The sequence below is a fragment of the Bos grunniens genome, chromosome 1 (genome assembly GCF_055505025.1).
Source record: "Bos grunniens cultivar Pamir isolate PY7600 chromosome 1, Bosgru_T2T1.0, whole genome shotgun sequence".
NCBI classification, from domain to species: Eukaryota; Metazoa; Chordata; class Mammalia; order Artiodactyla; family Bovidae; genus Bos; species Bos grunniens.
The window spans coordinates 83,045,102-83,068,392 of NC_141165.1; the positions used below are offsets into that span (position 1 = coordinate 83,045,102).

At 39.7% G+C, this 23,291-nt stretch overlaps 1 long non-coding RNA gene across 2 annotated transcripts in view; it reads right to left on the reverse strand.

The window, feature by feature from the left end:
• Positions 1–743: 743 nt before the first annotated feature.
• The window catches only part of LOC147379763 (uncharacterized), a 57,287-nt gene continuing 34,739 nt past the window's right edge, over positions 744–23,291 (reverse strand). Inside the window, exons 2-3 of one of the 2 annotated variants that reach the window (XR_015134040.1) lie at positions 7,710–7,811; positions 744–886 (exon numbers count right to left, since the gene is read on the reverse strand). This is a non-coding gene — a long non-coding RNA (uncharacterized LOC147379763). The remainder of the gene's footprint in view (positions 887–7,709; positions 7,812–23,291) is intronic. The other variant, XR_015134039.1, reaches the window with a different exon arrangement.

The window sequence follows — 23,291 nt, forward strand, 5'->3', positions numbered from 1 at the left end:
GATGAATAATATGTGCATGTCTATGAATCACCAATGCTGAGAATAAATAATCCAATATTATGATGAGTTACAATGCATTTTTTAATATGCAACCTATGGATACAATATAATTTATCTCTTAATGGATATGACTGAGGCATGATTCATGGATGCTTTTTTTATCTGAAAAGGAAGAAGTCTTGTTATGAAAAGACAAAAAGCTACAAGAATTAGTTTCAGGGTTAAAATTTAGTTATCATGGTCTTGTGACTGTAATGGATTTTTATACCCTTGAAAATGTTGTTTGAGTTTCTCCAATAGCCATATCATAGTTATGAGTAATCAAAGAAAAAATATTTCCCTCAACTACAATAATTTCTGACAGACACAAAAATGGAAACCTGATTTTACAGTTTAGTGAGTTAGCATCAGTCATGGGAACTATTGGGAAGTTCACAATCATTTGTCCAGCTGACTAAAATCCACCCCAGATATACAGGTAATGGGTTCACTTTTCAGGCCATGGCATATTTTGGAATTTCTTAGGTTTCTAGTCCTAGTAAAAAAGTAATCTTGTAGTGGCTAAGGCTGACATAACTTTATCTTTTTCTCAGGAACTGAGAATAGTATTTTTGAACGGCATTTTGTTCAAATATATGAGACTAAAGTCATGTGAGTAAGTATATTTAAAATAAATGAATAAACAAACAGAAACAGCAAGCACATATAAGGAAAAATATAAATACATAAAGAAACAAGCTGAATTCTGTTCTTAATTACTTTTTATTTGGTTTCTGCTGATTTTCATTTGAAGTTAAACCATAAATGGGTTTCTTTACCCCAAGGGTGAATATAACTGGTGCAGCCAGAGCTCCAACTTCAGGCAATACTGGCAAGCCACTCCAGTCTAGTGATAGAATAAAAGGGAAAAAATGAATTAGGCTGGGGAATTTCTATTTCTATCAGTTATGTTATCTTGGCATCAATCTTCCTTTCTCAACCAAATTGTAGACCTTTACCTCCCAAATATAAACATCACAATAAATATTTTTTGTTCTGTGAATTTTCAGTTTTAATGTGCATTATATGTACTGGATGGAAATCAACAGAAAGAGACGTCCCTGGCAATAGTTATCTAGGCATATTGAAAAATAAATAGCTGTTTTCTACATTTTTAGCAAATAGAATTTGTTTCTTTAATAAATAATATGGGTATAACTCTTGAAAGTGCATGATTTTCATTGAATCAATTCCATTAGCATGAATATCTCTGTGAAGTACATTCCACGCACAAAGCATCTCAATTTTTAATAGAGTTAAACACAGGCACCATTCATTATATATAATTCTGTAAGTAGGTGTTCTGCCTACCTTAAAATTAAATTAAGCCCATATGCTTGCATGCTCAGTTGTGTTCAACTCTGTGACCCCATGGATTGTAGCCCACCAGGCTCTTCTGTCCATGGGATTTTCCAGGTGAGAATACTGGAATGGATAGCCATTTTCTCCTCCAGATGATCTTCCTGACACAGGGATCAAACCCATGTCTTTTGCATATGTCTCTTGAATTGCAGGCAGATCCTTTACCACCATTGTGGTTCAGCTGGTAAAGAATCTGCCTGCAATGTGTGAGATCTGGGTTCAATCCCTGGGTTGGGAAGATCCCCTGGAGAAGGGAAAGGCTACCCACTCCAGTATTCTGGCCTGGAGAATTCCATGGACTCACAAAGAGTCGGACACGACTGAGTGACTTTCACTTCACTTCACTTCTTTACCATCAGAGAAGCTAAATATATATATATGTATATGTATATATGTATGTATTAGAGAGAGAGCAAGAGAATAAAAACATACCTGATCTGATATAGATTCCTAAAGCCTTGAGATTTTTATTCATATTTTTATGAGGGATAAACAGTGTTAGCAGAAATTAATGACAGGATGTTTTCAATCCTGGCTTGTCATTTTTGAAATTAGCTTTATGCCACAGTATTGGTTATCTCTTCTGATGCCCTCCTCTAATATCACAAATACGAAGTTCTTTGGTTAATCATGCATGTGCAATTATCAGTCTATATATAGTGCAAAATTGCAATCAAAATACTGTGCGACTCTAAAGAAACCCTTGGCATTTCTATTTCTCCTTTTCTTTACTTATGAGTCACAGATGAAAACTCTTAATTCTCAGGATTGTATGAGCCTTGAATAATTCCATGAGAGTGATTTGTATATCTCAAACAAGTTCTAATACAGCCAGAAGTATTCTATTAATTTTCACAGTGGTAAGTTATCTTGATCTATTTATGACCAATAATAACAGCATTTTATAGGTTAGATATTTTTAGCCTAAGTATGAGTCCAACTGGTGTAGAAAACAAACCCGTTGGATTCTTGCCCTTTTTTGCTATTTGGGACAATTAGAGAATGTAGTCTAGCTGTGAAGCATCTGATTTAGAATCATCAAATTCTAGAGCAGGAAGGATTCGCGAGATCATTGTGTCTTTCATATTTTGCTAAGTATCTTTGGGTCTCTAATGATGGGCAGATGATTTTGAGGGGTGCATACATATAAGGCTGATCTGTACCTAAAATTCAGATGGTGAGTTTTGAGTCATTATTATAATATGGGTGCAGAGTCATTTTAGAAATATGATCATGATTTTTTTCTTCTCTTAGTTGAAAACAATGTTCTAAGCAAATTGCCTCAGATTCTTTGGTTTCCACTTAACCTTCCTGACAGTTCTTCTACACCCTCCCTCCCTCTCCCACTGTATTTTGTTGTTGTTGTTGTTAAGTAGTGTCTAACTCTCTTGTGACCCCATGGACTATAGTCTACCAGGATCCACTGTCCATGGCATTTCCTTCTCCAGGGGATCTTCCTAACTCAGGGATCCGGCCTGCGTCTCCTGTGTTGTTGGCAGGTGGATTCTTTACCACTGAGCCACCAGAGAAGTCTCTCCTGCTGTATAGGATGGCTTATATGTTTCTTTACCAATACGAGAACACTGGCATTGATTCAAATTATAAGCAGCTGGTTGCTGAATCTCATGTAACATTTCAAGATTTCATAATCATGTCTTCTTGGGTGAGAAAAATTCATTTCTGATGAAAAATTAAGTTTAAAGTTGCAATGAGAAAAATATTCTTTCATACACTAGCTACAAAATTGTGCTACTGAAATATTAAAGACCATATTTTATCCATCATAAAAAATACCAGAGTGTACTGAAGCTTGGGTACCTTGGGTTCAAATCATGATTCTACCAATTCTTAGTTTTGTGACTACGGTCTCAGTTTCCTAGCCAATAACAGTACATACCTAAGTTGCTATGAGGATTAAATAGGTTAAAACAAGTAAAGAACTCAGAACATTATCATAATAAATGCTAGTTACTTATCATCATCTCATCAACATCTTCCTTCTCTTTTTCAGAAAGAAATCTTTTTAAATCCCCCAAATACAGACTTATCATCTTATTGGACATTTGACCAGCTTTTTTTCTTCACAAACTGAAGGTTGAATTTCAACCAAATAATCTTATATCAAAGAAGCCATCTCAAGGGCAGAAACATGCCTACTGAGCTGTTGCACTGTGTTCCAGCACATTGAGGAAGCAAAGTACTACTGGTCTTGGCTCATTAATCCAGGCAATGTTTAAAAACTCCAAAGCAACACGCTAACTTGTCTTCAACTAACAAAAACATTTATTTAAAAGACTCAGGTGAGGCATAGGGCTTGGCAAATGAAAACTGGAGTATCAGGCATGCTAAGAAGTAAGATCCTAGGCAGATTCCTTGTCCTATAAGAAAGTCAACCATAGAAATCTTAAGAAAAGTGTTTGCATGCTGAGTCGCTTCAGTCCTGCCCAACTCTTTGTGACTCTATGGACTGTAGCAATCTAGATTCCTCTGTCCATGGGATTCTCCAAGCAAGAATACTGGAGTGAATCACCATGCCCTCCTCCAGGGGATCTTTCAGACCCAGGGATTAAACCCATATCTCTTAAGTCTTCTGCATTGGCAGGCAGGTTCTTTACCACTAGGGCCACCTGGGAAGCCCATAAGAAGAGTAGAAAATGTTGAAATGGATAAAAAGCATGGTGTCAGGGGTCATTCCTGGGGTCCCAGGATTTGGGGTAAGTCCATGAGGCCCTGGGATTTGAGTCCACCACATCCAGACAAATAAGTCATGCAGACCTCTCCATTTTCTCTCCAGACCTGGTCTCCTAGCTGCTCCTATGCAAAAGTGGTATGCAAAATATTACTTGGTGTGCTGCTGCTGCTAAGTTGCTTCAGTCATGTCTGACTCTGTGCGACCCCATAGACGGCAGCCCACCAGGCTCCTCCATCCCTGGCATTCTCCAGGCAAGAATACTGGAGTGGGTTGCCATTTCCTTCTCCAATGCATGAAAGTGAAGTCACTCAGTCGTGTCCGACTCTTTGCGACCCCATGGACTACACCCACCAGGCTCCTCCGTCCATGGGATTTTCCAGGCAAGAGTACTGGAGTGGGGTGCCATTGCCTTCTCCATTACTTGGTGTATATGTGTCAAAAAACACTGAAAGATTTTAGTGGCAGAAATACACTAAATATAGATTTTTGGCTAAATAATAAAGACAATATAGAGTCAAATCCAAGACTGAGGCAGAATATAACACTGCTCGTTCCCTTGTGTCCTAGACTTTCTTGATTTAATCAAGTCATGTGTCCAGGAACACCCTCAGTTGCAGGCAAATCAGAATATGCTGATCACTCTTATCTTCAAATAAGGAATATCTTGAGAATAAGAAAATTGGAAGTGTCATTAAATTTGTAATTGTTCAAATTTTCAGTAGTCAAAATGTAGGAGTTTGACCTACTGTGGGGACAATAATTTCTCAACACTGTCAATTTTTGGACCACATGTATGGTCAGTGAACTGCACTTCTGAGCTGTGAGCAGATCTTTACTTCCAACTGAAATAAGTGAAAGAGAAAGATATTTAGGGCTAACTCTGCTGGTACAGAAAACTGCTGTAACACGTGGTAACCAAGATGTCCAATTTTCTATATTTTCTGATAGTGATGATGGAGGTGAAGATTTCATTCCTTTCAACTCCTGTGCTTGATAATTTAGTCAGTGATAATGATGCAATTTCACTGAAACAAGCTCACAAACTATTTCTCTATTTAACTATTGGAAAAATATTTCATTATTTTTCAGTATAAAATGAATGTGTTGTTTACCATCAACATAATTATTGCAGTATTTCATTCTGAATTCATAAATATATATTTATACTTCAACTGATAGGATCTCAAAGACTAAAACATATGAGGAAACTATAGTCCTACATCTAAAATGCTTACCCATATTTGAAACTGAAAATTCTAACAATATAGAACAATACATCTAAGTGACATGTCCTATTTCTATTACATGGATATTGACACATTGACACATGAGGGTAACTTAGTCAATCTCATGATCATTGAGATCACACATATTATCAGAGATGCCAGGAATGATGCTACAGTTAGGTGTTCAGCAATTTGGTTTCTTAAAGGCTGAGGCTGAAACCAAAGTTGAAGAGGAGATACTGGCTAATTTGGAGGTCAAAGTTCTATGTTCGGTTCAGTTCAGTTTAGTTCAGTCGCTCAGTCGTGTCCAACTCTTTGCGACCCCATGAACTGCAGCATGCCAGGCCTCCCTGTCCATCACCAACTCCCGGAGTCTACCCAAACTCATGTCCATCGAGTTGGTGATGTCATCCAACCATCTCATCCTCTGTCGTCCCCTTCTCCTCCTGCCCCCAATCCCTCCCAGCATCAGGGTCTTTTCCAGTGAGTCAACACTTCACATGAGATGGCCAAAGTACTGGAGTTTCAGCTTCAACATCAGTCCTTCCAATGAACACCCAGGACTGATCTCCTTTAGGATGCACTGGTTGGATCTCCTTGCAGTCCAAGGGACTCTCAAGAGTCTTCTCCAACACCACACTTCAAAAGCATCAATTCTTCAGCGTTAGCTTTCTTTATAGTCCAACTCTCACATCCATACATGACCACTGGAAAAACCATAGCCTTGACTAGACGGACTTTTGTTGGCAAAGTAATGTTGCTGCTTTTTAATATGCTATCTAGGTTGGTCATAATTTTCCTTCCAAGGAGTAAGCGTCTTTTAATTTCATGGCTGCAGTCACCATTTGCAGTGATTTAGGAGCCCCCAAAAATAAAGTCTGACACTGTTTCCACTGTTTCCCTATCTATTTCCCGTGAAGTGATGGGACCAGATGCCACGATCTTAGTTTTCTGAATGTTGAGCTTTAAGCCAACTTTTTCACTCTCCTCTTTTACTTTCATCAAGAGGCTTTTTAGTTTTTCTTCACTTTCTGCCATAAGGGTGGTGTCATCTGCATATCTGAGGTTATTGATATTTCTCCAGGCAATCTTGATTCCAGCTTGGGCTTCCTCCAGCCCAGTGTTTCTCATGATGTACTCTGCATATAAGTTAAATAAGCAGGGTGACAATATACAGCCTTGACGTACTCCTTTTCCTATTTGGAACCACTCTGTTGTTCCATGTCCAGTTCTAACTGTTGCTTCCTGACCTGCATACAAATTTCTGAAGAGGCAGGTCAGGTGGTCTGGTATTCCCATCTCTTTCAGAATTTTCCACAGTTTATTGTGATCCACACAGTCAAAGGCTTTGGCATAGTCAATAAAGCGGAAATAGATGTTTTTCTGGAACTCTCTTGCTTTTTTGATGATCCAACAAGTGTTGGCAATCTGATCTCTGGTTCCTCTGCCTTTTCTAAAACCAACTCGAACATCTGGAAGTTCATGGTTCAAGTATTGCTGAAGCCTGGCTTGGAGAATTTTGAGCATTACTTTCCTAGCATGTGAGATGGGTGCAATTGTGTGGTAGTTAGAGCATTCTTTGGCATTGCCTTTCTTTGGGATTGGAATGAAAATGGACCTTTTCCAGTCCTGTGGCCACTGCTGAGTTTTCCAAATTTGCTGGCATATTGAGTGCATCACTTTCACAGCATCATCTTTCAGGATTTGAAATAGCTCAACTGGAATTCCATCATCTCCACTAGCTTTGTTCATAGTGATGCTTCCTAAGGCCCACTTGACTAAGGCCCACACAGACATCCCCATTCCAGGATGTCTGGCTCTAGATAAGTGATCACACCATCATGATTATCTGGGTCGTGAAGATTTTTTTTGTACAGTTCTTCTGTGTATTCTTGCCACCTCTTCTTAATATCTTCTGCTTCTGTTAGGTCCATATCATTTCCTTTATAGAGCCCATCTTTACATGAAATGTTCCGTTGGCATCTCTAATTTTCTTGAAGAGATCTCTAGTCTTTCCTATTCTATTGTTTTCCTCTATTTCTTTGCATTGATCGCTGTGGAAGGCTTTCTTATCTCTCCTTGCTATTCTTTGGAACTCTGCATTCAAATGCTTATATCTTTCCTTTTCTCCTTTGCTTTTCACTTCTCTTCTTTTCACAGCTATTTGTAAGGCCTCTTCAGACAGCCATTTTGCTTTTTTGTATTTCTTTTTCTTGGGGATGGTCTTGATCCCTGTCTCCCGTACAATGTCATGAACCTCCGTCCATAGTTCATCAGGCACTCTATCTATCATATCTAGTCCCTTAAATCTACTTCTCACTTCCACTGTATAATCATAAGGGATTTGATTTAGGTCATACCTGAATGGTCTAGTGGTTTTCCCTACTTACTTCAATTTAAGTCTGAATTTGGCAATAAGGAGTTCATGATCTGATCCACGGTCAGCTCCTGGTCTTGTTTTTGTTGACTGTATAGAGCTTCTCCATCTTTGGCTGCAAAGAATACAATCAATCTGATTTCGGTATTGACCAGAGACCACTGAACACAAGCTTAAAGAGGCTCTGGAGTCAAATCCTATGAGCTTCCATCAGCCCTGGCATTTTTTGATTGCTTCTAGCACTGCTTCTCCTGTTGACCTGCCCACTTACTCACCCACATGAGGTGGGTTGTATTTCTACATTTTGAATCAGAGTGCATTCAAAAGGGCATCCCTGATAACAAGGCTGACTTCCCAGGTGGCACAGTTGATAAAGAATCTGCCTGCAATGCAGGAGACTTGGATTTGATCCCTTGGTTGGGAAGATCCCCTGGAGTAGGAAATGGCAACCCACTCCAGTATTTCCCTCGGGAAATCCCATGGACAGAGGAGCTTGGTGGGTTATAGTCCATGGGGTTGCTAAGGGTTAGACACAACTCAGCACACACACACACACATGGATGACAAGGCTAAATGAGACAAGGATATAGTGAGTGCAAATTTCCATGGCTCAGTAATATGGGATTATACAAGCATTCAAGGAGCAACACAGGTGTAATGTCTGTGTGTATGGGGTAAGGAGGTTAGGAGATACGTGAACAGATCAGACAGGATTCCCTAATCAGTGTAAGAACTGTAGAATATTTGTGGAACCCACTCACCTATTTCGGGCCTCTTGATCTGATGTTTATGAAGAGTTGAACCCTCTAACTTTCCTCTAACTATCCTCTATTACCCCCCACAGCTAGATTAAAAATGACCTCCATCTCTTTATCTCAAGCATGACCCTTTTCCTTAGCAGACAGGATATCTGTCACCCACTCCTCCTACACCCACCCAGTCCCAATTCTTATCTTTCTTTTTTCTCTTTACATTTTTCTTATTGTGTTAACATTTACATAGCAAAATTTACCATTTTAATCATTTATAAATATATGGTTTAGTGGCATTCAGTACAGTCACACTGCTGTGCCACCATCATCACCATCCATCTCCAGGACATTTTCATTTTCCCCAGCTGAAACTTTGTGTCCATTAAGAGGCCAAATAGCTTAACACCTGATATATATAAGTGAATCCCATTGCTGTACATCTGAAACCAACACAATATTATAAATGAACTATGTGTGCATGCTAGGTCACTTCAGTTATGGCTGACTCTTTGCAACCTCATGGACTGTAGCCATCCAGACTCCTCTGTCCATGGGATTCTCCAGGCAAGAATACTAGAGTGGATTGCCACGCCCTCCTCCAGAGGATCTTCCCCACCCAGGGATCAAAATTGCTGCTCCTGGCTCCTGCATTACAGGCAGATTCTTTACAGCCAAGAGACCGGGAATGCCCACATGAACTATACTTCAGTGTAAGTAAAAAAGAAATCATTCAAGAAAAAAAAAAAAAATTACTCAAAGTTTCAAAAGCCAAGGTCATCAGAAGCCAGGGAGCCAGATGAGTGAGTGAAGATTTGAAACAAATAATCCAAAACTATTATTAAGTAAAGGTTTTAGGGGTCTGTTTTTCTTGGGTGCTGCCTGTGAGACTGAGCCTTGGTCCTGCATCTAAGGGTAGGACCTTGCTTCCGAATCTTATTTCTGCTGTTGAGGATGGGATAATGTTACTACTGTGAATGCAAGGAACTCCAGAATAACAACTGCTCTCAGCTTGATTCCAAAACTTCCACCACTACCTGACACTAGTCTTCCTTTAGTCCAAGAGTGGATTGGAATAGTTGACCCATTAGCATAATTCAGTGACAAGAAAGGGACTTGGAGCTTATCTCATTCACAATTATGTTACCTCTGTAGTCTGGACACTTTCAAACCAAAAAATTAGTTTCAAAATTATTCCAGACCAATAATACCCTGTGTATCTTGCAGAAACAAATACAGAACTTCAATCTGGGCTACACAGGATTCCCACAGCCAACAGGTGATATTGACTGAGATAATGGCTTGAGAGATTTTAGGAACTGATGGAAACGTTTCACATTCACAAAGAGCAATGATATCTTCTGTTGCTAGATGTTCCACCTATGACACCCACAAACCAATATAATCACAAGAGGAAAGTCACCATGCACAAGCTCAATCCAGTGGTTTTAGTATTCTTTTTGTTTCAGTTTTGGGATTCTCTGGTGGCTCAGAAGGTAAAGAATTGCCTGCAGTGCAGGAAACCCAGGTTTGATCTATGGGTTGGGAAGATTCCCTGAAGAAGGGAATTGCTACCTACTCCAGTAGCCTTGTCTGGAGAACTCCATGGACAGAGGAGCCTGATGGGCTAGAGTGCATGGTGTTACAAAGGGTCAGACATGAGTGAATGACTCACACTTTCACTTTTCACTTGTTTCAGCTACCAACAAGTTAAGACAAACTTCTTGCTCAATTATAGTTATTAGTTTGTATCAGATAATAGTAACATCTATTAATTCTGCTCACTACTTCTTCTCTCACATATATTATGCAATTTTTCATGCAGTAAACTACTTTTGGAAGGAGGCAGGGTGGAGACCATGAAGGGAGGGGGATGTCACTGTAGGATTGATAATCCTGTCCCCTGTTTAAGGGCCTAGTGACTCTGACACTAGGATCTGGGACTTCAGTCTTGGTCTCAGGGAACCTCTCAAGGTGTGGTCACTACCAGAGACCCTCGCTGTCGTGCTCTACTGTCCATTATCACCTAACTCAATACCGCTTCTTCGCTTCGATTCTTCAAATCAATTGTTCAGTTGGACTTTCTGTACAGGTTTTGGTATTGTAAAGATGATCTTTTTCATATAATTCTGGGATCCATGATTCAATACCTCTTGCCTCAGCTCAAATTACTAATTTCAGGGTGTTTATCAAGAAGGAGAGAAATGACAAAATGAATAGATTTATTACTTTCTTTTTACATCTTAAAATTCAACATATTTGCAAAGTCACCCTTGTGATTTTCAGGATCAGTCACAGAATGGCATCATGAACTCACATTTATGACTGGAGCTATAGATGAACACAATAGATCATCTCATTGTATAAGAAAGAGCACCCCATTCAACCCCATTTCTACATACAGAAATCCTCTTTGGAAAGGAGCAGCCACTACAGGGGAATCCCATTAATGCTCAGCCAAGTGAGAAGAATCTATATCATGGGGAGGGAAATAGCTATGGAACACCAGATGTTTGCTAATTATTTTCAAATGAAATGGATTAGATTGAATTTTAAACAAAAATAATCTGGAAGGGTAAAATAATATAGATTCTTCCCTTGACTTTTATAAGGAAGGGTAATAAATCCATTTAAGTACTCATCACTGCTTCTATTCCAGTCTTATCTCCAGTTATCAAGCCCTTCTTTTTTGCCATAGGAATCATATTCAGCATCTATTTATAAGCTTTTCCTCAGCCTCATCTTCTTGTTTTGCTCTGCCTGAATTCAGTGTAACATGACTGAGGACTTCCCACCTTAAGACTGTCAGATCAGATGATGCCTCTAGGAATCTCAAAATTATCTGAAGCTGAAGGACCCTAAAGTTTGGGGCAAGAACCCAGCAGTTTTGACAGAAAGCACTATCTACTCTTTTGGGGATATAAGCTAATTCTGGAAAAGCGTAGACCTTCTTCTCTGTGGAGGAATAATTAGTAAAAACACAGAATCTGGGCAAAATTAAAACTGCAATTCAAAGGAAATGGACCTCACAGAAAAGTGAGAATTGCTCTTCACCTAAAACGGATGGATTGGAGGAAGCAAATACATTAAAAACTGCTTTACCCAAGCTCTCAACACAATTCAAAATGGTGCTCTGTCTGTAAAACTAATATGAGCCAGACACTGCATCCTCTTCAGAACAGTTTATCTGATAGCCTATCTCCTGGGCCCACAACAGATTTCCCAACCTGCTGCTGCTGCTGCTGCTGCTAAGTCACTTCAGTCATGTCCGACTCTGTGTGACCCCACAGACAGCAGCCCACCAGGCTTACCCATCTGTGGGATTCCCAACCTCGGATCCAGCAAAAGGACTGAGAACCCCTAGGGAGTTTGACTTCAAAGTTCAGTGGGATTTGATCACAGAACTTCCACAAGACTGCAGAAACAGACTCTTGGAGGGAATGACAAAACTTTGTGTACACCAAGACCCAGGAAAAAGGAGCAATGACCCCACAAGAGACTGAGCCAGACTTGCCTGGGGCTGGCCTGCTGCAGAGTCAGAGCACTGACTACAGCAGTCCTGGCATGTTGGTATTTGTCCTTATGAAGGAAGTCGCCATTGCCACCATTACCCCTACCATAGTTTGGTGTCAGGCCAAACTACAGGGAGAGAACACAGCTCCACCCATTAACAGAAAATTGGATTAAAGATTTACTGAGCATGGCCTGGCCCACAGAGCAAGACCCAGTTTCCCCTAAACCCAGTCCCTCCCATTAGGAAGATTGAACAAGTTTCTTATCCTCATCCATCAGAGGGCAGACAGAATGAAAACCACAATTACAGAAACCTAACCAAACTGATTACATGGATCACAATCTTGTCTAACTTAATGAAACTATGAGCCATGCTACCCAAGACGGATGGTCATGGTGGAGAGTTCTGACAAAACATGGTCCACTGGAGAAGGGAATGGCAAAGCACTTTAGCATTCTTGCCTTGAGAACCCCATGAACAGTATGAAAAATTTCCTTTGACTCTGTGCTAAATATATCCTGTATCTGGTGTTTACCCTTACACCACACTTCCCCTTGTAGTTACGAATCAGAAAGAATGCTGCAGAGGCATCAGACTGCCAGACTCAATTACTGGGTTACTGATGCCCATCTATTACTGTCTTTGAAACAGTGCAAGAGGAAGAAATGAATATCCTAACACCTTTGCTTCTCATCACTGACCCCTGAATGCAAGTCCTCATCTTATATAAGCCCCTAGACTCCTTATGGAATGGGGGTATGATTCTTGATGCATGAGCCTACTGTGTTGCCCTCTCTGCCAGCTGAGAATTAAAGCCACTTTTCTATTTCCTCCTAACTTTGTGTCCATATTTTTCATTCAGCTTCAGTGGGCAGAGAAGGCCAAGATTTTGGCCAGCAAAAAAATGACATTTAAATAGTGTCAAATAGTTACAATATGATGTAATTCTGGGGGAAAAAAACTCAAATCTGTCTCCATCAGGATTGCCTTGCCTTATAAAATCCTGCAAATCCTTTAAAGCCAGCTCAAATCCTGCTTCCCCCAAGAATCTCTATGTGCTCTGGTCAGCCAAAACAAATCTCTCTTTCAGCTCTCTCCTCCTCCAGTGGATGTATTAACTAATGTTCACGAATGTTCATGTTTGTATCATTCTTCCAATTGCTTTTATATTCTTAAAGGACAGAAGCTTCACATTAGCCATCTTTGTATTCTCCAATTTGGCCAGTATAGTCATTTTTACATAGTAAACACTGAATGTTTGTTGGGCTGAAATAAACTATGTTACATTAATCAGATTCTCTCTCGTGAAATTTGCAAATACATGGTTCCTCTGATTTAGGATAGAAAGGGCAACAAGTTCAACGTATTTCTAGTCAATAGTCTTAATTCTGATGAGACATTATTTGCCTGGATTCTAAAAAGGGTATTAAAGGGTAATTTAAAAGGGTTTAATTGTAATATTTTAATAAGTATATTCTGCACAGAAGTTGAATCAAATTATTCTATAATGGTACTAACAATATTTCTACCAATTAATTATTATTGATTGTATTTGGGAAAGTTTTACATAGGGATTACAGTGGAGGAAAGCAGGAGTGTCAGAGATAGGTGTTGAAATTATGGGAAATGAAGTTGGGGAAAAGGGGGTAAGAGACTTCAGAGAGCCATGAATGACAGGGAAAACTTAGCACTTCACGGGGCCATTGTTAACTTCTTCCTGTAAAGATTAACCAACTGTGATGATGGTCCTTTAATCTTACTTTTCTGGGCCTTCATTTAAAATGAGGTTTAGCTTGAGACAGTTCCATGAAGGAATCTAAAAACTTTTTTTTTTTGGTTAATCTAAATTAACCATTTGAAAAATAGGATGGTAAAAGTATGTTTGGGGGAAACAAAAGAGCTATAAAATGATTAGAAGGAAGAGATCTTGGAGACAGGAAATTCCTAATAGAGCAGCTGTTTTGTTTTTTTCAGTAAAAGGAGGGGAAAGCAGAGATTGGAGTGGAAGGAAGGAGAAGGGACAGGATGTGAGAATCACAGGAAACTAAGTTGCTCCATTTGCCAATATGTCTAGTTACCTCTGAAAGCCTTTGCATTTACCAATGATTCACTCTGTTTTGAGTTTTCTTTGGACTTCATTTTTTGTTTGTTACTACTGATTACAATAATAAAGCACTGAATTAGCACTCTCACCATATGTTAAGGTCTTGAAAACAAATGTAAAGGACAAAGATGTTTCTTCTTTGAAAAATTCTTTGTGATTTTAATTTTTCAAGCACTCAGGAAGTAAATCTGAAAGGATTGGTGATTGAGATCATTTAGTACTATTGTTTTCTGCATTGCTTCCTTGGCTATTGAGTATATTTTGACGAGGAGTGTGTTATTCAGAGTACTGAGGTGTAAAAGATTTCTTCAGTACTTTGCAATAGTTTCCACATAATGCTTAAAAACATGTTCCCTTGGGCCCAAGCCAAAGGCTTTTAATCTATTGCCCAGAAAACCAACCTTGTCATATAAAATAGTAGCTGAGGAACTGGCTCTTACCTTCTAATGAAAGCGAGGCAACAGGGACTGAAATTTTCTTATAGTATTTTGTAAGTTTCACTTTTTAGTAACAAATGGAGTTAACTTGCAAGAAATGTAGAAGTGTCTACAGTTTATTTGAGGTAACATTTTAGGGTTTACTTTATTTCATTCCCTTCCTTAATTTTCAGAAAACAGAAGATATTGAAATACACAAATAAAATAAAAATATTGAAGACAAAAACAAAAACCAACCATCTGCATTAATTTTGGAATTAGGGTTTTCAAAAAGACAAGCAGTTAAATTCCAGTTGCTCTTCTAGATATGATCTCGAGTGGCCTCGGCCTGCAATGGCTTGGAACAGGACTTGGATTCCCAGCTGGGGATTGAGGCTGGATCTTGGCAGTGAAAATGGCTCATTCTAACCACTAGACAAGTGGTCAGTGACAAGTGTCCTGGCCTTTGGCTCTGCAGAAAAGAATTTCCAAAAAGATGGAAAGTAGTGAAGCAAGTAAAGCATTCATTAAGAAGAAAAAACAGTACAGTATGTGTGGATAGACAGGGACAGAGTCGTTGAGAGTCGTGCCCTTGTGGAAGACTTGTTGGGGGTATCTGCAATTTCCTTGTTTCTCTCTCGCAGCAAATATTTCGAATGGGCAGACCAGTGTTACAGCTCAGTTACAACTCAGTTTTATTCAGGAAACAAAGGATATTACACCCTCAAGGTGTGAGGACGGGCTGATCCAAAAAGAGAGGCCTCAATCTGTCTTGGCTTCCTTCTTTTACATATTTGTCTCCTCCCCTCCTTGAGTCTACTCTATGCGAATCGGGCTAGCCAAGAAGGGGGAGTGTTTGTTTCACCTGAAGTTCTCACTCCAGTCCACCAATTATCTTTTGTTCCATTTTCACGGGCTTTTCTCAATCTTTGTCTTTTAGCCACCACCATTTTGGACTCCTTTTTCCTGTTCTAACTACCTAACAGTTTGAATTACTTTTATGGGGTATTTCTTCTGGTTTTCCTTTGGTAAATCATTTGATTTGCTTGTTTCACAGCCCATATTTGGTGTATCTCAGTATCCTCCCACGTGTGTGCACACATCTCTTAGCCTAGATGGATTTTACCGAAAAGGCATCTGGGTAGAACATCATTTGCATAACTCACCTTTGACCTCCAAGGAGCCTTTTCGCTGCATGTGTGGGCAAAGAGGTCTTCTGACCTCGACAATAAGAGATATGTGGTCTGAGGAGGGCCCAGCCTCCTCCCTTAATTATCCTGCTATTTTTGTTTTGGAATTTTGGTTAACAGAGAATGTCTCCAATTGCTTTACCCAGGGGGAGGAGAGTGTCTATCTGCCTCCTGCCTCATTATAATATGTTGAGAAATGGAGTTTCTGATTATTAAATCCAGAGCTGAAGTTATTTTCAAATAATTACTGTTTCACTCTTCACAGGCTGATGAAAACAGGCTTGAAAACCAACATTTCCTGAATATGGTGCTGAAAGCTCAGCTTCTCATGCACTAGCACCAAATGGAACCTCAGGGACAGAGTTTTGGGTGAAGTAGAAAAGAATAATTTTATTGCTTTGCCAGGCAAAGGGGGGCACAGCAGGCTCCTGACTCAAAAAGACTATGAGTTTTCATAAGGAGTTTTACAGCAATAGTTCAAGGGTGGGGTGCTGACAAGCTTTGGTTGTATGCAGGGTCTGAAGGCACACCCTTAATCTCATCTCAGGTGGTCTCCTAATCTTGATGAGCTTCCAAGTTCAGTTCAGTTCAGTCACTCAGTCATGTCAGACTCTTTGCGACCCAGTGGACTGCAGCATGCCAGGCTTCCCTGTCCATCCCTAACTCCCGGAGCTTGCTCAAACTCATGTCCATTGAGTCAGTGATGCCATCCAATCATCTCATCCTCTGTCATCCCCTTCTCCTTCTGCCCTCAATCTTTCCCAGCATCAGGGTTTTTTTCCTAAGGAATCAGTTTTTTGCATCAGGGGGCCAAAGTATTTGAGTTTCAGCTTCAGCATCAGTCCTTCCAATGAATATTCAGGACTTATTTCCTTTACGATTGACTCTTCTGATATCCTTGCAGTCCAAAGGACTCTCAAGAATCCTCTCCAACACCACAGTTCAAAAGCATCAATTTCTGATGAGCTTCTCAGGTCCTTTTAATCTTGCCTCAGATGGTTTATCAGCTGCTCTTCCCTTGATTAGCAACTGTTCTAATCTATCTTTTGGAATGCATGAAAGATCACCTAAGCTAGATTCTTGCCTACAACAAATGGGGACAAAAATGTTTCCATGCCCAGGAGCCTCACAGGGTCTTGCTTGGTCTCAAGTGAAGAAGGTAAAATGATAACATTCAATAAAACATGACTTTGAGAAGTATCTAAACAGAAGGTATTTGTTTGCAATTAAGAATTTCTTATCTTACACTGATACTAAGCAGGACCCTTCTGGGATTCCTGGGCACAAAAGCCTTTTTGTGTTTCTGTTTTCTTGTTAGCAGGCGATAGGCTTCATTCAGCTTCCATGCATAGGTTATCCCTACTAAATACCAACTGAGCATGCACACAGCCTTTACAACCTTTTCTGCATTGCAATAGTTAGGTTCAAGCAGATGCTAATTAGGGAAGGGAGGGGATGCAGTGTCAAGGGTTGTTGTTGGTCAGTCATTCAGTCATGTCTGACTCTTTGCCATCCCATGGACTGCAGCATGCCAGGCTTCCCTGTCTTTCACTATCTCCTGGAGTTTGCTCAAACTCATGTCCATTTAGTTGATGGATACTATCCACCCATCTCATCCTCTGTTGCCCCCTTCTCTTCCTGCCCTCAATCTTTCCCAGCATCAAGGTCTTTTCTATTGGGTAGGCTTTTCACATCAGGTGGGCAAAGTACTGGAGCCTCAGTTTCAGCATCAGTCCTTCCAATTAATATTCAGGGTTGATTTCCTTTAGGATTGACTAGTTTGATCTCCTTGTAGTCCAAGGGACTGTCAAGAGTCTTTTCCAACATCACATTTTCTCTAAAATGTCTATTTTATTTCATTTTGATATCTTTGTGAAACCCATTATGTTCTTTAGGAACCCAAGAAACAGAAATTTTAGCATCTTAAATTTCAGTTACTGCAGTCCAAAGGACTAAGGTGAACTTTATTTCTATAACTCAATTTGATCTCACTTTGTGTTGCAAGGCTTATTGATTGTCAATTCAAGTTTCTTCTCTCTTCTCCACCTCCTTCAGGGATAGTGTTTGGACTCAAGGAGGTGTATGTTTCAGGGATGGGCAGGAGGAGTGAAGGTGAGCTTGTGGTCCTTGACAACACTAGTATGGCTTCTGCCACTCACACATTTGGAATGTCCTCTTGGTCTCGCATGGTGACTGCTGTGCAAGAAAAGAATGCGGCGCTTTTCTTGACTCTGTGCCAGGAATGATACATAAAAGATTTCAGTCAGCGACTGAAATATCACACTCTTTCAGTTGTAAGTTTCCTCTTTTCTTTTACAGAAATTTGGGCAGGTAATGGCTCTCACTTTCAGTAAATTTCTGTATTCTATTTATGGGCATGGCATTTTGGATCTTTTCCCTCACCATTTGTGAGTTAACAGCAACAAAAAATTCTTTTTTTTTTAACAAAAAATTCAAGAGTATTTATCCCTGTGTCACCTGCCCATTATTTTTAATCCCCAATTGTTTAAACACCTAACCCAACTCTCTGCTACCAGGGATTTATTTTTATAAACAAGGTGAGGAAAAGTGAGAAAAAATATTGATTCAGATGGGTGGTAACTACTTTCAAATTCTCCACCTTACACATACATCCTTGACTTTTCCATAAAACCCTCCCTCCCGAATATGATGTCTTTGCCCGTTGATCTTGACAACTTTTTCTCAACCTTCAAAGGGACCCATATGCTTCAGGGTTCAAAGAAGAAGGGTCATGGAGGAGAAATACATGCTGATTAGTATAATCAAAATTTACTGGCCCAAGCTCATGTTTATGGTGGAACCCGATAAGATTATTGATGCAAGTCCTGGTGGTAACAAAAGAGTGTCATAAGATTCAGCTAAATGTCTAAGGAGGTAGGTGCTTCTCTAGATGGATAATGAGTTTTGGCTGCACTTGCGTCTAATTAGGAGAAAATGAGTGCTAATTTTTGAGGCTCAATTGTTTCTCATAGTTTAAAATGTTAACACAATGGAGGTTGTTGATCACAGAACTAAGATATCATTTTGCACAGACTGTCAGAGCAGACTCTACTGACAGAATGGCAGGATATTTGCATGAGAGGACATCGTAAATTCACTTGGTACTAATAATGAGAGAAAACTCCTTTCAGAAGAGATATCGTGCACAAAGAGCCAAGAGGGAAGAGATGGCAATGGAAACATCCATCAAGTAAAGAAAGGATGTTTAGAAAATCACTTTTTCTACTCCATCCATCATGCTTTCAGAGACTGCTGTGTTAATCCATTTACCACCCCGGAGCATGAGTCCAAAGACAAAGTACAGAAGTACTCCTTGGGGAGAGCTCTCAAGGAAACTTCTGTAGAGCCTAAAATAGACAATGGGGATTTCCCCGATGTCACATCCAAAAAATATTGAGAGCAATTTACATACAGCAACATGCAGCGGCAGGTAGTTTTTCAAATATGAGTCATTTCTTAATTATTTGGCCTAGGGAGTTTTTTTCTTTTCTTTCCTCACAGCACAAATTCTGAGTTGTGAACACATGCTGTAGATTCATCCCCACCTCTTCATGGCATGTGAATTTGCTAATTTCTTAAGGGCTAAAAACAAAATAAGCTCTTACTTCTCTGAATGCTACTGGAGTTTATTGGGTACTCAGTTACAGGAATTTATTAGCTTTCCAGATAAAAGGAAAGGATGTTAGTTAGAAATGTTGCAATAATTACAGAAAATCTTCAAAATATTACTTTCTTAGCTTTTATAATTGCGCCAAAGAAGAAAAGCAAATGCCAAGTGCTTATTTGACTATTACATGTTATCAATTTCAGTATTATACCTTGGTAATGAAAACAGTTCCTTTAATTTTCAGAGTGCTTTTTTGTCTTTTTATAGTATTTTTGTAACTTTTGGGGGATTCCCTGGTGGCTCAGTGGTAAAGAATATAACCACAATGCAGGAGATATGGGTTTGATCCCTGGGTCTATAAGAACCCCTGGGGAAGGGAATGGCTACCCACTCTAGTATTCTTGCCTGGAAAATTCCATGTACAGAGGAGCCTGGCAGGCTACAGTCTATGGGGTTGCAAAGAGTCAGATATGACTGAGTGACTAACACTTTGTAACCTTTATCACACTTGATTCATTGATACAAATGTTCTGAAAGTTAAGCATTTCCTTATTTTATCAACTAATAATTCTTTCAAATAACTGAATAAATCTTTCTTTGCGTGTAGAAAAAACATATGAAATTATACAATGGAAACAGTTTTTGGGTATATTATATTCTAGTGGTTTCAATGGAGCACAGCAACAAAAGAAAAAATAATTAGATCTCATCAAAATTAGAAACTTCTGTGAATTAAAAGACACAGTCAAGAAAATGAAAGAACAACTCAAGGAATGAAAGAAAATACTTGAAAATCATATGTGTGTAAGGATTTAGTATCAGATTATATAAAGAAATAATATAACAACAAAAAAAAGACAAACAACCCAGCTTAAAAAATGGGCAAAGCACTGAAATAGACATTTTCTCAAAGAAGATAGGCCACTAAGCACATGAAAAAATGCTCAATATCATTAGTTATTAAGGAAATGCAAATAAAAACCACAATGAGATACCACTTCTTGACCAGTAGAAAGGCTATTTTTAAAAAAGTGAAAAGAAACAAGTCTTGGTAAAAATATAGAGAGTTTGGAACCCTCCTATACTGCTAGGGGTAATGTAAAATGGTTAGCTTCTGTGGGAAACAATCTGGGAGTTTTTAAAAAGTTAAACATAGAGTTACCATGTGATCTAACAATTGCCTTCCTGTATATACCCAAGAGAATTGAAAACATATGTCCAAACAAAATCTTGTACATTAACGTTCATAGCAATCAAAACCATAATAGCTACAAAGTAGAAACAACCCCATAGACTGAGCTTCCCTGGTGGCTCAGAGGTTAAAGCATCTGCCTGCAATGTGGGAGACCTGGGTTTGATCCCTGCGTCAGGAAGATCCCCTGGAGAAGGAAATGGTAACTGACTCCAGTATTCTTGCCTGGAGAATCCCATGGACAGAGCAGCCTGGTGGGCTACAGTCCATGGGGTCGCAAAAGAGTTGTACATGACTAAGCAACTTCACTTTCTTTCACCTTCCAGAAACAACCCAAGAACCTATCAACTGACAAATCTCTAAACAAGATGTGATCAGTCCATACAATAGAATATTTTTCGGCATAGAAAAGGACTGAAATATTGATACATGGTACAAAATGGTTTAATTTTGAAGACATAATGCCAACTGAGTCAGACAAAATAGGTCATACATTATATGATTCCATTTATGTGAAATGCTCAGGAGAGTCAAATCAGTAGAGGAAGAAAGTAAATTAATGATTGCAAAGCTCTAGGGGAGACAGGTCATTCTGTTGTTTTTGAGATTGCATCCAAGTACTGCATTTCGGACTCTTTTGTTGACCATGATGGCTACTCCATTTCTTCTAAGGGATTCCTGCCCACAGTAGTAATCCAAGTCTATGCCAAAACCAGTAACGCTGAAGAAACTGAAGTTGAACTGTTCTATGAAGACCTATAAGACCTTTCAGAACTAACACCCAAAAAAGATGTCCTTTTCATTATAGGGGACTGGAATGCAAAAGTAGGAAGTCAAGAAATACCTGGAATAACAGACAAATTTGGCATTGGAGTATGGAATGAATCAGGGCAAAGGCTAATAGAGTTTTGCCAAGAGAATGCACTGGTCATAGCAAATCAGATCAGATCAGTCGCTCAGTTGTGTCCGACTCTTTGCGATCCCATGAATCCCAGCACACCAGGCCTCCCTGTCCATCATCAACTCCTGGAGTTCACTCAGACTCACGTCCATCGAGTCAGTGATGCCATCCAGCTATCTCATCCTCTGTCGTCCCCTTCTGCTCCTGCCCCCAGTCCCTCCCAGCATCAGAGTCTTTTCCAATGAGTCAACTTTTCGCATGAGGTGGGTGAAGTACTGGAGTTTCAGCTTTAGCATCATTCCTTCCAAAGAAACCCCAGGGCTGATCTCCTTCAGAATGGACTGGTTGGATCTCCTTGCAGTCCAAGGGACTCTCAAGAGTCTCTCCAACACCACAGTTCAAAAGCATCAGTTCTTCAGCGCTCAGCCTTCTTCCCAGTCCAACTCTCACATCCATACATGACCACAGGAAAAACCATAGCCTTGACTAGATGAACCTTTGTTGGCAAAGTAATGTCTCTGCTTTTGAATATGCTATCCAGGTTGGTCATAACTTTCCTTCCAAGGAGTAAGCGTCTTTTAATTTCATGGCTGCAGTCACCATCTGCATTGATTTTGGAGCCCCCAAAAATAAAGTCTGACACTGTTTCCCCATCTATTTGCCATGAAGTGATGGGACCGGATGCCATGATCTTCGTTTTCTGAATGTTGAGCTTTAAGCCAACTTTTTCATTCTCCTCTTTCACTTTCATCAAGAGGCTCTTTAGCTCCTCTTCACTTTCTGCCATAAGGGTGGTGTCATCTGCATATCTGAGGTTACTGATATTTCTCCTGGCAATCTTGATTCCAGCTTGTGCTTCTTCCAGTCCAGCATTTCTCATGATGTACTCTGCATATAAGTTAAATAAGCAGGGTGACAGTATACAGCCTTGACAAACTCCTTTTCCTATTTGGAACCAGTCTGTTGTTCCATGTCCAGTTCTAACTGTTGCTTCCTGACCTGCATATAAATTTCTCAAGAGGCAGATCAGGTGGTCTGGTATTCCCATCTCTTGAAGAATTTTCCACAGTTTATTGTGATCCACACAGTCAAAGGCTTTGGCATAGTCAATAAAGCAGAAATAGATGTTTTTCTGGAACTCTCTTGCTTTTTCCATGATCCAGCGGATGTTGGCAATTTGATCTCTGGTTTCTCTGCCTTTTCTAAAACCAGCATGAACATCAGGAAGTTCACGGTTCACATATTGCTGAAACCTGGCTTGGAGAATTTTGAGCATTACTTTGCTAGTGTGTGAGATGAGTGCAATTGTGCGGTAGTTTGAGCATTCTTTGGCATTGCCTTTCTTTGGGATTGGAACGAAAATGGACCTTTTCCAGTCCTGTGGCCACTGCTGGGTTCTCCAAATTTGCTGGCATATTGAGTGCATCACTTTCACAGCATCATCTTTCAGGATTTGAAATAGCTCAACTGGAATTCCATCACCTCCACTAGCTTTGTTCATAGTGATGCTTTCTAAGGCCCACTTAACTTCACATTCCAGGATGTCTGGCTCTAGGTGACTGATCATACCATCATGATTATCTGGGTCGTGAAGATCCTTTTTGTACAGTTCTTCTGTGTATTCTTGCCACCTCTTCTTAATATCTTCTGCTTCTGTTAGGTCCATACCATTTCTGTCCTTTCTCAAGCTCATCTTTGCATGAAATGTTCCTTTAGTATCTCTGATTTTCTTGAAGAGATCTCTAGTCTTTCCCATTCTGTTGTTTTCCTCTATTTCTTTGCATTGATCCCTGAGGAAGGCTTTCTTATCTCTTCCTGCTATTCTTTGGAACTCTGCATTCAGACATTTATATCTTTCCTTTTCTCCTTTGCTTTTTGCTTCTCTTCTTTTCACAGCTATT